The sequence below is a fragment of the Rhodamnia argentea genome, chromosome 5 (assembly GCF_020921035.1).
Source record: "Rhodamnia argentea isolate NSW1041297 chromosome 5, ASM2092103v1, whole genome shotgun sequence".
Lineage (NCBI taxonomy): Eukaryota > Viridiplantae > Streptophyta > Magnoliopsida > Myrtales > Myrtaceae > Rhodamnia > Rhodamnia argentea.
In genome coordinates this window covers 29,955,503-29,973,772 of record NC_063154.1, presented here as the reverse complement: position 1 = coordinate 29,973,772, position 18,270 = coordinate 29,955,503, and the positions used below count along the sequence as shown (strand labels likewise).

Sequence of the window (18,270 nt, the reverse complement as noted above, 5' to 3'; positions counted from 1 at the left end):
CATCTCGGCTAGAATCAAAGCACCACCAGGGAGCACCTTCTTTACTATATATGGACCACCATAGTTTGGAGCAAACTTCCCTTCGAGAGTGGGACTATTGGCAACAATTTTCGCAAGACCAGGTCATTGATCTCGAAAATATCGAGGCCGAACTTTTTTGTTGAATGATTTAGCAACCCTCTGCTGATAACACCGGCCATGACATATAACCTTAAGTCTCTTTTCATCGATTAGATTCAATTGGGCCGCCCTCTGCTTGGGATCCATTCGGCTTCAATCAACTTAGCTTGAGACAATATACGTAAGGAAGGAATTTCCACTTCAATTGGTAGAACAGACCTCCATTCCATATACTAGAGAATACGGGGTTGCTCCGGTAGATGTCCGGATCGAGGTCCGATACGCCATAAGTGCAAATGGCAACCTCTCATGCCAATCGCGATAATTTTCAGCCGTCTTTGCTAAGATTTTCTTAATATTCTTATTGGCGGCTTCTCTTGCTCCATTCATCCGAGGACGATATGGGGAAGAGTTCGGATGCTTGATCTTGAATTCCATTGAACAATTAGCCTTGCTTGTTTGTTCAAGTTTGAGCCATTGTCGGTGATTATGGCTTCAGGTGAACCATATCGAGCGATGATATCTCGACGGATAAATTTCACGATATTTCGTGCTGTGACCGCTAAATAAGATGCGGCTTCGATCCATTTAGAGAAATAGTCAATTGCTACCAAGATAAATCGATGCCCATTGGATGCTTTAGGATTGATAGGGCCGATAACATCAATGCCCCACATAGAAAACGGCCATGGTTCGGATAAGCGATGCAACTCGTTCGGAGGGACATTAATCTTGTCACCATGAATCTGACATTTGTGACAACTCCGGACATGCTGAACCGGGTTGGAAGTCCCATCATACTTCTCGAAGTCGGGCATCTTGAACTTCTCTAGCACTGTGACCTTTGAAAAGATAGATAGGTCAATCCGGGGTATGTTGTGAGTCCCCTCAACCTCTCGGATCCTCTGTTCCATTTGGGCCAACAGCTTGGCCGCATCACCATTCAATCCTGGGGTCACAAGGCTGGCTTGAGGGATTGGGACCACGGGTGGCGTGCTCGAGTTCATGCCTGTGATGATCACATCTTCTAGCGGCATTATCTGATAGGGAGCAGCTTCCGGGGCTTTACCGGAGTTATCCGCGGGAGGAATTCGAGCAGGAATGATTAGCGGCGGGCTGGAGGTGGATGATTGCAGTTTGGTGGTGAAGGCGGCCATCATTTCCTCCATCTTTCGGGACATCATCCCTTCAAAGCGCTCGGTCAATGAGTTAAGTTTCTCGTCCGGGGCAGCACTAATAGTGGCGTTAAGGTCTGCTATCCTCTTTGCGGCCGATCGAGTAATATGTGGAGGATCCGTGATAAATTAACTGTACACAGTAACAAACCCAAAATTAGTACAGGGAGCAAGAATAGCGAGCCGGCCCATGGCATCCCTCTAGACTCAAATGAACAAAGTGATTATGACCAAAGGATTGAAACATGTAATTTTCAGTTTGTCCGCTTTTACGAAAAAATTCGTATTAATTCGTACGTTGATCAAAACATGTCCAAATTTTACGAGCTTGTAGTTGAGAAGATGATGAACAACTTTTATGTTGGCCAATCGGACTAGAAATGAGCGGATCAAATCAGTTTAATGTGTCTTTCCGAAAAATCGCATTCAGAAAACTGTTATAACCGCAGGTAGTTGAAAAAACGAAAGGCCATCTTAAATTATGAATTTAATTATGAAATTTTGTAGGATATTAGTTGAAACATAGGTCTACAACTTTCGTGTTTGGCACTTACTCAAAGCTCGATCGTAAAATTTAGTAAAAATCGTACAACAGGAATAAGCCAAATCAGAATGGAGGACAACCGATGAAATTGTAAAAGCTACGGAAGCAAAGTGCGAAATTGGAAATAAGACAATGAAACTTCTAAACAATCAACCTAAACCATGGATCGGCCCAAAATAAAAATGAGATAACAGGGTACAAGAGACAAGAAATTACCTCTCATACGAAGAAAATGCCAATCACAAAGACATGCGCATGAATCGTGAGTTTAAATCTTATTCTATCTATCCAAAAGGCTTTTGCAAAGTGAAATGATGAACGAAACGACATGTCGCAGCCTCGCGCACAGTCATCATGACTAGTCGCAGCCTCGCGTACAATAGTCATGACTAGTCGGGTTCAATCACTTCGGCTTGGTTCGGTCAACAAGGGCAACTCTCATGCATCGTAGCCTCACGTGCATAAGAACGACCCTTGAGCCATTTTTTGGAAAAAATTTTCGGGATCCGGATGGGATAACCTTTAGCGAAACCTTACCGCCAAGGTTAAAGGACCATCTAAATACCATCTTAAAACTATTAGTGTGACCCGGGTCCGGTCACGGGTTGTGTGCAGTGTAGTGCAAATACGATAAATCATGCACAACAATTAGAGGCAAACACCGCTTCAATGATTCAAAAATTAAATCACAATTCCAATTCACCAAGCCTGCAAAACAAAGGGTTAGCCGATCACTTCTCCCCTTATAACTCCCAATCTGCAAAAACATTTAACACCTAAGAATGAGAATTCAACCAAAGTTTACCAAATCAAGTGATTTCTTTTTCATGAAATTATCTGGCCTAAGTCCTCTTTTGGTCCCCGGTGGAGTCGCCAAGCTGTCGCGACCTAAAAAAAATAGACAAGTTAATTTTCGGGCTAATGGATTATCGGGTTAATTAATTAACTAACCTAACTCGGACTCTCCCAAGTCCATACCAAATCGCAACTTAAGATTCAAATAATTAACATGCAACGTGTTTTGAATTGGAGTCGCCACTAATCATTTTCGGTAGGTTGATTAGAAACCTAAATAAAATAGCGGGAGAAAACTATCTTATTTCCGCGAACCGGAGATTTTGAATTCGGGGATTTGGTTACGTCAGATTTCTCTAACGCCCTTTCGGTACCATTTTCATGAAAAATATTTGATTTGGCAATTTTGATGGATTTTACTTGAAATTCAAAGATGCAATTTTTTGGTTTTTTCTTCTTTTTTATGGGGATGTAAAACATTGAACTTTGTACGATATACACCATGGGTGATTTAGAAAGAAAGAAAACGCAGCCAATCACGAGTATTTACATAAATAAATTAACATGTAATAATGCTAAAATTTGGAACACGTGGCATGTCTAAAATAAACAAACGAATGTTCACACCAAACGATTACATTTTTGTAGATCGAGATGGAAAGGATTACCTTCTATTACACAAAATTTTACTCACATACACGTTATAGTTCCCTTCAAGATCTCGGAGCTGGAAGAACGCGGCTGTCGTCGAAAATGGCAAGCAATGGCGTTGTTGGGTTGCGAGGGGCGAAATATGTGTCGGGACTCGTCGAAGATGATGCTCGACTAAAACACTTTTCTTCACTCTCGAATTTTCTCTTCTGATTTTTCTCAAGAACTCTCTTTTTCCTCTCTAAAAATTCCTCTCAAAAACTCTCTCAAAACTCTCTCAATTCTCTTCCACTCTTCCTAAAAAAACTCTCTCAATTCTCTTCTACTCTCTCTCTCAATTCTCTTCCACTTCCCCCTTCTAAAACTCTTCTCAAGAGCTCTCTCTTTTATAGGCAAAGTTCTTCATCCTTCATTCTTCACCTTCATTTCTTCACCTTCCATCTTCATCTTCTCTTCTTCATCTTCATTTCTTCACCTTCCATTTTCATCTTCCCTTCTTCATCTTCATTTCTTCACCTTCCATTTTCATCTTCCCTTCATTATCTTCCCTTCATCATCTTCCCTTCTTCATCTTCTTTTCATTATCTTCCCTTCATCATCTTCCCTTCTTCATCTTCTTTTGGTATTTGCAATACGAGTCCACGAAGTTCCAAGTATTTGCAATACGAGTCCCCGAAATTTTAAGTATTTGCAATACAGTCCTTGAAGTTTCAAATCTTCTCGGTGTATTTTTCCATCCCGTGCCTAGTCTAGACGCATGCTAAATTAAGTGTTCTACTTGCCCGATTATATGCCAATGCAATGTATGCTAAAAATAAATATGTGAGATGATTTTTTTATAATTTTTATGCAAAAAATAGATTAATCAAAATTTAGGCGTCAACAAACGTGCTTTGAATCTTTCATCTTGAACCCCTGAAATTCCCTCCTTTTGTTTAAAGATCCACTTGCATCCAACAGCTCTTTTGCCCTTAGGCAATTTCACAAGATCCCAAGTTTGGTTCTTATGAAGAGACTCCATCTCTTCATTCATCGCAACAAGCCACTTTTCAGATTTAGAACAAATAGTAGCTTCACGAAATGTAGAAGGTTCTTCAATACCAAGTTCTTCAGCAAGTGTAAGAGCATATGCTACTAAATCAGCAAAACCATACCTCCGGGGAGGCTTAATTTGCCTTTTAGACCTCCCCGCAGCCAAAGTCCGAGGTTGTTCCACTTCTTCTACTTCTTCTTTAATCAAATCTGAATCTTGTTGCTCACCGTCACTTTCTGATTGAATAAAAACATCTTCAGAAGTTCTCCTTGGATGCTCTACATTAAACTCCACCTCTTTCGCTATATCCTCCTTTTGAATATCTGCGGACTCAACAACTTTTCTTCGATCAAGCATAGAGTTTTCATCAAAAGTAACATCCCTACTGATTATAAACTTTGGTGACCGAGGATCAAAACACCACAAACTATATCCCTTAACTCCATCTGCATAACCAACGAAAATACCTTTCTTGGCTCTAGGTTCAAGCTTACCATCTTTTACATGATAATAAGCGGGACATCCAAATATTTTCAAAACAGAATAATCAGAAGGTTTACCGGACCATACCTCGTTTGGAGTCTTACATTCAATTGCGGTAGAAGGAGAACGATTCACCAAATAACATGATGTGTTCACGGCTTCAGCCCAGAAATCTTTATCAAGTCCAGCGTTAGAAAGCATACATCTAGCTCTCTCTAAAAGTGTTCGGTTCATGCGCTCCGCCACCCCATTTTGTTGAGGTGTATACCTGACTGTTCGATGTCGAACAATCCCCGAATCTTCACAGTACTTGTTAAAATCACCTCCGCAAAACTCAAGACCATTGTCCGTTACGAGACGCTTTATCTTCTTGCCGCTTTGATTTTCAATCAACGTCTTCCACTTCTTGAACGTATCAAAAACGTCACTTTTATGCTTCAAGAAATAAACCCGGACTTTCCTAGAAAAGTCATCAATAAATGTCAGAAGATAAACCGCACCACCTTTAGATGTAACCTGTGCGGGTCCCCACAAATCGGAGTGAATGTAGTCAATTGTGCCTTTTGTCGAGTGCACCCCAAGATCGAAACTAACTCTGCGCTGTTTCCCGTAAACACAATGCTCACAAAAGTCAAGTGAGACCGTATGCTCCCCACAGAGTAAACCACGCTTACTCAAGATTGTCATTCCTCTTTCGCTCATGTGACCCAACCGCATATGCCACAACCTTGATTTATCGGAATCTGAAGAGGATGATATATTCAAAGAACCAACAACGGTACTTCCCTACAGAACGTAAAGACCATTCTTCTTGTTACCTCTCATCACAATCAAAGAGCCTTTTGAAATTTTCAAAACGCCACCTCCACCAGTATACATGCAACCAATGGAATCCAAACCGCTCAAAGAAATAAGGTTCTTCTTCAAATCTAGGATGTGCCTAACATCCGTCAAAGTTCTTACTACATTGTCATGACATTTGATCCGCACCGTACCAATACCCACAATCCAGCAAACTGCATTGTTACCCATCAAAATCGAACCACCGGTTACTTTCTCATATGTGTGGAACCAATCACTATTTGGGCACATATGGTATGAACAAGCCGAATCCAAAATCCATTCATCGTCTACACGACAATCCGAAGACAAAACAGTAAGAACATTATCTGCATTAACGGACTCATTATCTTTAACTAGACTAACCGAATCAGAACTTTCCATTGACTTTTTTCCCTTGGCTTTGAGCAAAGGACACTCGTTTTTATAGTGTCCGAACTTGTGACAATAGTAACACTCAACCTTTCTCTTATCCTGGCTTGACCTAGATTTCGAACGGGCTTTATTATTATTGCGTCTATCCCGATGATTGGACCTTCCCCTAACAACTAAACCATCTGCTTTATCTGCACTGCTACTCGCATTCAACTTTGTACGCATCTCTGCGGAATTCAGCAAAGCCTTCACATCTTCAAGAGTTATGGATTCTCTTCCATACAACATAGAATTCACAAAATTCTCATACGAGGTCGGTAGTGAGCATAACACAATTAGGGCTTGATCCTCATCATCTAACTTCACATCTAGATTTTTCATATCCATAACAATTTTATTAAATTCATCTAGATGTTCTTGAATAGGAGTACCTTCTTGCATCTTTAGCGTGTAAAGACGCTGCTTCAAGAATAATCTCGTCGTAAGAGATTTCTTCATATAGAGACTCTCTAACTTTTGCCATAATCCCGAAGCCGTTTCTTCATCAGCAACTTCACGAAGCACCTTGTCGGATAACGACAATTGGATGGTGCTATGCGCCTTCTCTTCCATCTCCTCGATCTCTGCCGCAGTCATGTCGTCGGGATAATTCCCATCCAAGGCTCTAACCGAACCTTCTCGACGCAACAAAGCCTTCATCTTGATCCTCCATAGCCCAAAATTGTTTTGGCCATCGAAAGGTGCCACTTCGAACTTGATAGATGCCATCTCGAACAAAAGATCGAAATTCCTTCGCTCCGATACCAATTTGTTGCGGAAAACGCCAAGAGATGCACAAATTCAAGAACAAAATAGCTAAGGATGAAAGTAAAATAAGAACGCACGAGACACGATTTACGTGGAAAACCCAAAACGGGAAAAACCAAGGGGAGAGAGAGGGGTTTCACTATCTTCAACAATGTGTACAAGCGTACAATCAAAGATCTAAAGATCTGACAAGAAGAAGTGAAAAACAAAGGGTTTCGGGGCAGAAGTAAAGGCAAAACATTACAATATGCTATTCAAGATATCCTTTTTATAACCCCATCTAAGAAACCCTAAAACAAAGTGAATGGTCCAAAATAACCTTATCACTAATTTGAAAGTCAAAAATATAACACAGCCAATCGATCGTCATCGTGGGAGAGTGGACGTAGGCTTAACAACGGAACCACTATAAATTTAGCGTGCAATCTCTCTTTCTCTAAGCTCTTAATATTTTGTTAGACCGCATGCACGTTGTTTCACTATTCTCATTCTAATTGGACTTGAAACTGTTTAATTCGGCATTAAGTTTCATTTTTGTTCAGAAGCACCCATTCATCCCCCTCTAGGTGTTATTGCTAAATGGTTTTATCGGAACCGAATTAGACGATCACACAGAGAATCAAGAAAAATTAGAATGACACACGAGATTACTCGGGTTTACCCCAAGATTAGGGCTATGTCCTGCAAAGAGATTTCATTATATTTTTCGATTTACAGCCAATTTGACTAATACAATGATAAAATCGAGCAAAATATATATGCTCCAAAAACGGGCTAAAAAACCTAAAACCTCTTAATTCCAGCCATACGGGCCAGCGGAACCCCCGTCGGGAGGCGCTGCCCCCGAACCCCCGCATCTCGCGCACGGGGGTCACATGTTGTTGGGTAACACTTCGGTTTCCCTAAGCTCACGTTGGTGTATCCGATGTGAGAAACAAGGGTCCCCGAAGCATTCACCAACTCCAACAATTGCTAGATACAACAAACACAAGGTGAGCATTCGCATTCCAAATGTATTTAACAACTTCAATAGAAAACGTAAATAATTAACTTCAAGTATGAACAAAGGCACCGTAGGCTAAAACTAACATTTGGAATAATATACGATAAATATATTCTTAGACCCGCGCAACGAACATGCCAGAGTAGTGAGTGACGGTGGGTCTCTCAAATAGTTTACAAATTGTAGTTTGATTATTGAAAACGAGACGATATCCCTTTGACAAGTCCATCGTCTGCAATCATCTCAACAACTTGAGTCACCGACCGCTTTCACCTACATGAAAAAAAAAAAAAGTTACGAAAATTAATTAACTTAATGTATGAACAATGGGAAAATCCATTAAAACTAACATTCAGAATAATCCATAAAAAATATATTCTTAGACCCGTGCAATTTATGAATATCTTGCTACTTCTATATTAACTTCATCTACAAATTATCACTAACTGTATTTTCTAATCAATAGGGAGAAAAGATGGCCACGTCCCCGACATACAAGTTTGATAGTTCCACATGAACTTCATCTGGTCCTACTACTCATGAGTGAGTGCGTGGTACCGAATGATATTGTTCCTCACGTGATTCCATTTGTCATAACAGTGAATTATGAATCTTCTTACTTAGTAGCACATTCGCTATGCTTAAACTTTTCGTTGTTTGTCGAACCCTACTTCGGTTTCTATTCCTTTGTGCCTTTTTAGGTCTTTTTTTTTCCCTATTATGCTTTGAGATTCATTATAATAATAGTAAAAAAGAAACACGAAAGATTACCTTGTCCATCTCCCGATTCCAAGAATTAGCTTTTGGAAGAAACACTTCTGCCAAGTGCCTGGAGGTGCTTTTCCATATACCAAAGAGTATGATTTGCCTTTTCATTGTACCAAAGAGCACAAATATACACTATGAATCATTTACATTAAGGGCTTGTCTGAAAATCAAATGCCGCCATATATAAATTAACAGAACCAATTATAGTTTTCATTACAGATGTAATGAGATTGCAAATGCACAGATGCCAATACTTTTGTCTTGGCCGCATGCCGCCACAAGATTTAATTCACGTATTGCTAGGTGACCCTGTGCGCCAATTCGGGTTATGACGTAACAAAAGGGCCTTCCTCCTTTGATACCCACGGAAATAAAGGTAAATCAAGCATCCTGTTTACCATTTTATAGAAGGAAACTCTTTGTCAAAAAGTAAAGAGTCGCACCTATTTTTCCTGTTTGTGCCTTGTACCAAGGCAAAAAAGCACATGTGGACCCTTGGAATTTCCATAGTACTTAAGAAAAATACATAATTTTGATAAGTATAGATAAACGATTGTGATAAATAACATATGTAATTTCTTTCGTACTATTAGTACTTCCATTGATATTTGTATGTGGGTGCTTGCCTAAACCAAAACGGGGCGACGATTAAAGCTCGAAATGCATATAAAACCTTCAATGACTGATTGCAATATCTAGTCGATAAGACAATGCTAGCATTCAGCAAGAGCGTGGTGAATTAGGACTTCTCACGCTACTAAATGTTGCAAATCAAAACACTTGTATTTTATTTGATCTCACGTGGGATTCATAACATTCAAAATTTGCGATTAACCGAGATAAACTAAAATTTATCAGCTGAGCATGATCATTCATACTAGCAATCCAACGGTTCAGAACCTTAACAAAGACCATAAATCACAAGAAAGAAAAAGGAGATGAGTATGAATTATGCAGCTCGATCATCTCACCTTAGTTAATTCCTTGGGAAGCTGAAAACTTGGCAGCACACTGCTCCAAGTCGTCACCAGCCAAGCGTGAAATTAAAAAATGACCGTTCTCGGTCTTCTCAATTAGGACAACAATTGCCGACTTAAACTGAATTCTTTGCTTGATTTCTTCCCATAATATTATTTCAATTGAAATCCCATCAACCGGGTCAAAGAATATAATAAAAAATGACTACCCGCTGTTAAAGTAAGAAAATGATTCGACTTGGATTATCGCTTGTTTAATAAGTCATTTTTATTGTCTATCATTATTCATAAAACAAAGTGTAATTAAGAGAACAAGTGGAAAAGGACAGGCCACACCTACCCACGCACGTTGTACAGTCTGTCGTCATCGATACAACAAATGTAATCAATAAAGAGACCAAACGGGCAAGACCAGGCCACATTGACGTGACATGTATATCACTAGAATTCTAAAAACCATTCGAAATGAATTTAAGACGTCAAAACTCAACTCTATGTGGGTCTTTATGGATTTGTGTCATATCCATATTCAACCCATTTTGAGTTTAATAAAACGAGCAAAACAATACATTGCCACTATAATGGCGAAGATTCCTTTTGGTGCCTCCCAATACTGTCGAATTTAAAGTTGAAGATGGTAATGAGAATATGATTCGCTAGGTTATGCAGTAATTGTCTTATTGTTCATTTAATTGACAGTCACCATTCCCATTATCCGAGTCTCCGGATCCTTTCGTTCATCTCTAATGAACAAACATTGGCAGGTGCTAGTTTCAAACTCCCTCCTTGTGCAGGTCAATGAGATCATAATAAAACGTAAGAAGTAACATTATATTTAAGCTTATTGAACAGGAAAAAAAATTGATGTTTAAGTTTCAAAATGGTATACAGATCGAAACAGTTCTCAAAAATAAAATGGCTGCATTTTTTTTCTATATTTTGGATAGCAATTTCTGTTAATATTCTACTTAATAATACAAATAGTTCATGAACTTTGATTTAATGTGCAATGTAGTTCCTAAACTTTAACCCATTGTATAAAGTGGTTTATAAACTTTTAATTTGATCAAGATGGTCCTTGAACTTTTGGAACATGTTCAATTTAGTCCTTGAATTAAAAAAAGATGTTCAATATAGTCCTTTCATTGATTCAAGTTTAGGGACAAAGTTGAACATGTTTTAAAAGATCAGAGACCATATTGCTCAAGTTAAACTTTCAAGGACTACATTGTATATTGAGTTAAAGTTCAGGAATTATATTGGTCAAATTAAAATTTCAAGGACTATATTACATATTTCATTTAAAATAAATTTAAAAATAAGCTTAAAAGTTTAACAAAAAAAAAAAAAACTCCATATACAATTACCGCCAACTAATATTTTTAATCAATAAATTGACAAGACCATTAAGTCACCAACATACAAGTTTGCCAGCTCTTTCAAGAGGAGTAAGTGACCTTGGGACACTCAAATAGTTGGCAAATTGGGGTTCGACTACTCCTGCTATGTATTTTCAATATTTTTAATATTACTATTTACGTGATTCCACCTGTCATTGACCGTGAAATGTGAATCTACTTATTTAGTAGCACATTTAATTTTCATCTTGGGAACATGCCTTGCACGAGATTTGATTCACTTATTGTTAGGTGACCATGCTGGATTATGATGTTAAAAAAAAAAGGTGTCATCCTCCTTTCATACTAAAAAAAATAAAGGTAAATAAGGCATGAAGACGAAAGATGCCAGTTGTATTAGCTGTCACTTGAGGTCTTTTTCAAACTCTTCCTCTGCAGGGAATCCTTGGGAAGCACAAAACAATGTGGACTTACAAACAATGGAGTAATACAAAACTTTATTAGGTACTAGCCCTAATGTTGTCTGAGTCACCATCTTTACTATTTAGAGATGGATGATTATTTGCATTTTTGTTTATATTCATTGACTAGGTATCCATCCTTCCTCCACTATTCATAGCCAAACAATTAATAAACAAACATTGATTAGGTAAGCCATCACTTCCTCCGTGTTTAATGGACAAACACTGATTAGGTACCCGTCCTGAATCCGCTGGTTGTGTTGGTCAATAAAATAACCTATAAAATATATGATAAGTTATAACTAAGCTACTCGCTACGTTAGAATGTTAATTACAATTGTTAGACTAGAACTGCTAAGGAAATTAAACTTTTTCCTAACATTGCTCCATGGTCTCTCATTTTGATTGTAGTTATCCTTTTTCTTTTTCATTACTAATCAACCTAAACTATATCTTCGCTCTTAGTTATTGTGGGGGAGAGCAAAACGCAGAAAAATGTATTTAGTGTAAGTGCAACCGAATAGAACTAGAAGTTGAAAAATGTGATGATGGAACGCGGCATGGAATCTTTTCGGAACCCTCTTGCATGTGCCTATTTTATGACAATAATTTTTTAAAAAAAGGTTATTAAAATCCATGTTAATTATTGCCGAGAGCTGCTGTGCCACATGAATCTTGTTAAAAGTAAATATTTTCACAAAGGAAGCTGCTAGCCTAACGGTCCGATAGTACTGTTAGTTATTTCTAACCACACGATCTCCCAATCAATGAGTATTTTATGCAAAACACGTGGTGATGGTGTGTGAATCTACGGTTTAGATTGTACCATCTCTGACGGTATTATCGGGAAAGCATTTCTCTTTCACAAATTACAAAGGCATTTTTTATGTAGGTCCCACATCGTTGGCTAAAAGTCATACATGGATGGCTTAGTATTTACTAACTAATAGGAAGCTTGTCGAGTTTAGCTGCTTTCAAGTTCCATTAATTTGCTATCATCTTTAGGAAAATATTTTTTTAAATCACTCATTTTTTGCAAAACGGACGAAGCCTTACTCGTGTCTTAATCCTACTACATAACATTATATGGTTTGATAGAATGATCAGATTAAATTACAGCTGTGGCATAGTATAGTTAGAGCCCGTTATACACTTCTCCTTCTAACTCCTGCAAGAGAATGACAAAAAGTAGATGAACATGAGATCTGATCCGAATAGTGATTCTGAACACCCTTCTCAAACAAACATACAGGCCATACACACGGCTCCTCTAATTTGTGCATTCCCACTTTGTTTTTCTTTAACTTCTCGCATTACTAACATATAACAAAAGGCCATAAACTCACAAAGTTACCAACACTTGCATCTCATGCCCGAGTTTCTCCTCCTCCACCATCTCCTCTGCTATTTACAAACATTGATTAGGTACTAGACCTAGACCTGCTTCTTGTGCGGTTCAATAAAATCACATATGAGATATAGAAGTAAATTATTATTAAGCTAGTTGTCAGATTAGACTGTCGACTGCAATTGTTACATTGGATGTAACTAATTACAATTGGAATTGTTAGATAAGTACTCCCAGGGAAATTAAACTTTTTCCTGTTCTTTATTCGCATTTTACACCAGTTTGCTTTCTTGAATACTGCTATTCTATACATGACAAAAATTAGTAAGGAAAACGATTGTGAGCCACAACTGACATTGCTTTGTTGTCGCTCTTTCTGATTCTAGTTGGCACAAATGCTTGGGACCGTTTGGACTCTTTTACTTCTAACACTTATTTTCCAAATATTGCAGTAGCTTTCAAAACTATATGATTTTGATAACTAGAGTTATATGCTTTTTCATAATTTATAAAACCTAATTATTTTCATTTTGCAATCTTTTTTAGGAAGGCAAAATGCAGAAAAAAGGTAATTAAAAAGTGTGACAAATAGAACAAGTTAACTATATAAGGCGTAAGGCCAAAAATAAAACAAAAACTATGTAAGGCGACTTTGACAAAAAAAAAAAAAAAAGCTATAGAAGGCGACAAAAACAATAATGGAGCGTCGTATGGGATCTTTTTATAATCCCTCTCGCATATTCCTAGTTCATGACAATAATTTCGAAGAACTTTATTAAAATGAATATAGATCTACGGGAAAAAAATGACTAAGAAGAGACTTGGACAATAAAGAAATCTTGTTGAAAGTGGTATTTCACAAGTTACAGAAGTTGTTTCCATCTGGGCCGCAACGTGCTACTGTTGACAATTTCATTGACCAAAACTCGTGAATCGTTGGCTCAATAATTATAAAAAAGAACACCATAAATGTCAAAAGTTGTGTACGTCGCTCATTTTAGTATTAAAAGTTTTTGTCGGATCACTTAAGTGCCAAATAAAAAAAACTATTTTTTAAGTGCCTCCGACGAGATATGTCAGCCAAAATTAATACGTGGCATTTATAATCAAATTTCTAATATGAAGTGATGTTTTTTAAAATTAAGTCCATGTGAACTTCTAAATTTAAAAAATACAAAATAAATTTTAAAAAATTAGATTTAAAATTAAGGTATTTTTTTTTACAAATACAATTTTCATTTAAAATAAATTTAAAACTAAGCTTAAAATTTTAAAAGTAAACTCCATATATAGCTACCGCCAACTAATGTTTTTAAGCAATAAATTGATAAGACTGTTACGTCATCAACATAAAATTTTTTTTTTTTTTTGTTCGAAAGGCCAACATACAAGTTTGCCAGCTCTTTCAAGAGGCGTAAGTAGAGATGGCTGGTTCGACGGAACCAGCGGTTCCGGTTCCTAAAAAAGGTGGAACCGCCGATTCCGGCCGAGTTCCGGTTTCGGTTTGGAACCGCCGGTTCCAAGCCCCAATTGCTCTTTTTACTCGGCCTCCTTCCTTTTTTTTTTTTTTTTAAAACGAAGTCGGGACCGGCGGTTCGGGGTTGGAACCGTGGGCCCGGTCAACGGGCCGGTTCCGGGCCCACGGGTTCATTTGGCCACCTCTAGGCGTAAGTGACCTTTGGACTCTCAAATAGTTGGCAAAGTGGGGTTTGACTACTCTAGCGATGTATTTTCAATATTGCTATTCATATGATTCCATCTGTCATTGATCGTGAAATGTGGATCTACTTATTTGGTGGCACATTTAATTTTCGTCTTGGGTACATGCCTTGCACGAGATTTGATTCGCTTATTGTTAGGTGACCATGTGCACCTAGCTGGATTATGATGTTAAAAAAAGGGGGTCAATCCTCCTTTGATGCCCAAACAAATAAAGGTAAATGACGCATGAAGACGAAAGAGAAGGACATATTTGTCTAAGAGATCCAAGTGGGCCAGAAACCTAAATGAAGATACCTTGAAATTAAAGCTGGACCATCATCTCAATTAGGTTTTAATCATAAGCCCAATTCATTTCAGCCCAATTTATTTTAGGTCATCACTAGCACCATAAGAGGTCTCTAATTGATTGTTGTGGTTGATAACCAAACAATTGAACCCTATCACAATACATTTCGGATAAATATAGAACTTATCTTAAAATTGAGATAGAAATTTTTATTAACTATATATGGAAACTACTAATATCTTATGAATATTAATATTAATTGTTTCCACGTTAATTTTAATATCTTTCTAGATTTCCATTAGGTCCATAGTTCATGTAAGATATAATTTACACATTCACCGTGGATGACTAATCTGTAGAGTAATTCAGTTACAAAAATTAACTCCAAAGAATCATGTCACTTATCCAAGCATAATGAAATTCACTGACCACATCAAATTTACTAGAAAAATTTACCAAGGATATTGAAAAAATTTCGTTGTTCCACTCAAGCAATGGGGATCGGGTCTTTATCAGACTCTTTGGACACGGAGACTCTAGCGATGTCATCCCTATCAATGAGCTCAAACACACAAATGTCTCTCGCATGCAGACGTGTTTCTCTCACAAATTTGGACCAATTTACTGCAGAGCCATTGAAAACCAACTCAGGATGGGATCCTTAGCTTTCACCGTCCACAGGCTAAGAAGGATGATGGTGAAAAGCCAAGTCAAAAGAAAACTATGAAATTGGTTGCAGTTTAAGGTGCATTAGTTGCTAAGGGGTGGACCTAAGAAAGTTGATCAATCAGCCGAAGTTTGTTGCAGGATCATCTGCCGTACATCTTCATTTCGTTCTATTCTGCTGAAGTTGCTGGTAAAATGAGTAGCTTACTGTTCAGATTGATACTTGCTTCGTATAGGCAAGGGATGAAGTGAATGGGTAGTGAGGGTGGTACTGGGAGAACATGATCATCTTCCTAGAAGACATCATGTATAAATTAGGGGCTCTGCATCTGGTCTTTGCTGGAAGCAACACCCAATCAAGCATCTATAGCAATGACTAAATCCCTCAGCAGGATTTCATATATGCTTTCGAGACAGAGCAGGAACCACTGTGCATGGAAACAGAGCACGAACATCAGCAAAATGTCAGATTTTTCTAATGAATGATATGAGTGTACAAGCAATCGTTCGATCGAAGCTTCCCCCAAAATCCATACTTTCAGTCTATGCCATCAGAAGAGAAGATTGACAAAATTCTCTGTTCTAAGAAATAGGTGCCCGAACATTTTGAATTTAGGGCTTGTGTCTTGATTTTGCTCTTGCTCTCGCACTCCGGTACTCCCTCCATTTCAAAGTCATCTTCTTTTCTAGTTAGGTTTCTCTGTTGTATTCTCATTTGTATATTGAGAATCTTCTTTACTGTGGGATCGAGAAATGATCTCACTACTCGTTGAATACATAAATTCATAGCAACCGCCTGAAAAGAAATGAATCAGTTGAGCGCGCTGCTGCTGCTGCTGCAAAATTACAATGCGTGGGCCGTTCATGGCCTCTTGCTAGAGATCGATATCAGATGGAATTGAGCACATTGCAAATGGTCAAGGTGAGATAAATTATGAGTTAACTGCTAAAAACTAATAGAATGAATTCAGAAAACTAATATACAGAGAGTTTCGCATGGATTAGTTGTGAACTCTGAGAATTTTGTTAGTAAAAATTTGTCTAATCATTTATCGATCATAGTTTGGAATACCAAATTTATCTTGGATAACAACGTTGTCTGGACAGGAATGTTTGACAGCAGGAGAAATGATTGTTAGGATATTAGTGAACTGATGGGAACAACAATTCTTGTTTGAAGCTTATGAAAAGGGGGCCTGCACGTGTCTGGCAATTGATATAGGTATGCCAAAATTATGTTTTATGCCCTTCCTTCAGACAGCAATATTTCCCATCATGTGATTCACACTTTGTAGTTTATCGTCTGAACAGGGTGACATTGGAGATGGTCAAGATGTCCTTGTGAGGGTACACTCGGAATGCCTCACAGGAGACATATTTGGATCTGCTAGATGCGACTGCGGCAACCAGCTTGCACAGGCGATGCAGCAGATAGAAGCGGCTGGTAGGGGCGTGCTGGTATACCTCAGAGGGCACGAAGGAAGAGGCATAGGTTCGGGGCACAAACTATGTGCCTATAACCTGCAGGACGATGGGCGTGACACCGTGGAAGCAAATGTGGAACCCGGGTTGCCCATTGACTTTAGAGAGTATGGAATTGGCGTTCAGGTATTTCTAAGTCAGAAAATATGACGATGTGAGAGGTCCTAAAAAATTTGGCTTCTGAATGAGGTTGGCTCCTGGTCATTGTCATTATATGCTTTGTGGAATAGAGAAGATCAATAAACTAACATCGTCATTCTAAATTTAAAGGTAGATGAATTTCAGTGACTGTTTCAGAAATTGTACATGATGTGTAGGACTATTAGAGGAAGCTGGTGACTAAAGCAGAGCTTCAAATTCTCGTCTTAAAAAGACGAGATTTGATCAGAAGAAAGAATCACTCCATCATCAAACTTTTCATAGCAGATGGTGCTTAACATATTGACTAATACTGCAGATGTTGCACGACCTCGGAGTCAGGACGATGAAGCTGATGACAAACAACCCGTCAAAGTATGTGGGGCTTAAAGGTTACGGCTTGGCAATTGCTTGGAGAGTCCCCCTAGTAACTCCAACAACAGAGGAGAACAAGAGATACTTGGAGACCAAACGCTCCAAGATGGGGCACATCTATGGTGCAGAAGTCAATGGCCGCTTCAGCAATCTCATAAACAAAAACGGCAAGCCAAGTAGTACTGTTTCTTCTGATCTGGCTGTGTTCGACTCATCAGAGCCGCTGGATAGTTCGACTGCTGATGATTTCTTTGGGGGGATACAAGCAAGTTCACTGACGGATGGTATTATTACTTTATTTTTTAAGCCTTAAGGTCAAGAACATTGGGATACCTGCCGACCATGAGTTCAGGAAAATTTACGGCGATTCAGGTTTATAATATTCATAATTGTTCTCTTGATGTCATTCATCCATTTTGTAAGGCAGAATTGATGGATGGCTGGATTTATTCTTTTGAACCTGGATGTATCGATCTCCAGAGACCATTGCAGTTTTCATGAAAACAGAGTTGGTGCAGGACATTCTTTCATTCCTTTTCTGTGACCACCTCAATGGTGACAGATATTACTTGGAGGAATATACTAAAGTCTCTGTTAGATCAACTCTCCAAGCTACGTATGAGTTCGATTTATACTTTTATACTTCGTGTATATGAACACATGTACCCGGAATTTCGGAAGATGCAGTTTCCACTAGTCTCCAGAAAACATCAGAATAAAACTACTTGCAGCAGAAAGGTTTGCTTTCTTTGATCTGATTAACTAAACAAAACATAGTGAAGCAGAGATTTTTCTGCGGGCCTACAAAAGTTCACGCCTGAGTCTCGACATTCTTTCTGAAAATGGAGACTTTGAGTTCAATG

General features: G+C 38.4%; 1 protein-coding gene across 1 annotated transcript in view; it reads right to left on the bottom strand.

Annotated features, from left to right (window-relative positions):
* Positions 1-18,270, bottom strand: part of LOC125315326 — a 150,597-nt gene that overhangs the window by 29,232 nt on the left and 103,095 nt on the right. The gene's annotated exons all lie outside the window — the stretch shown is intronic.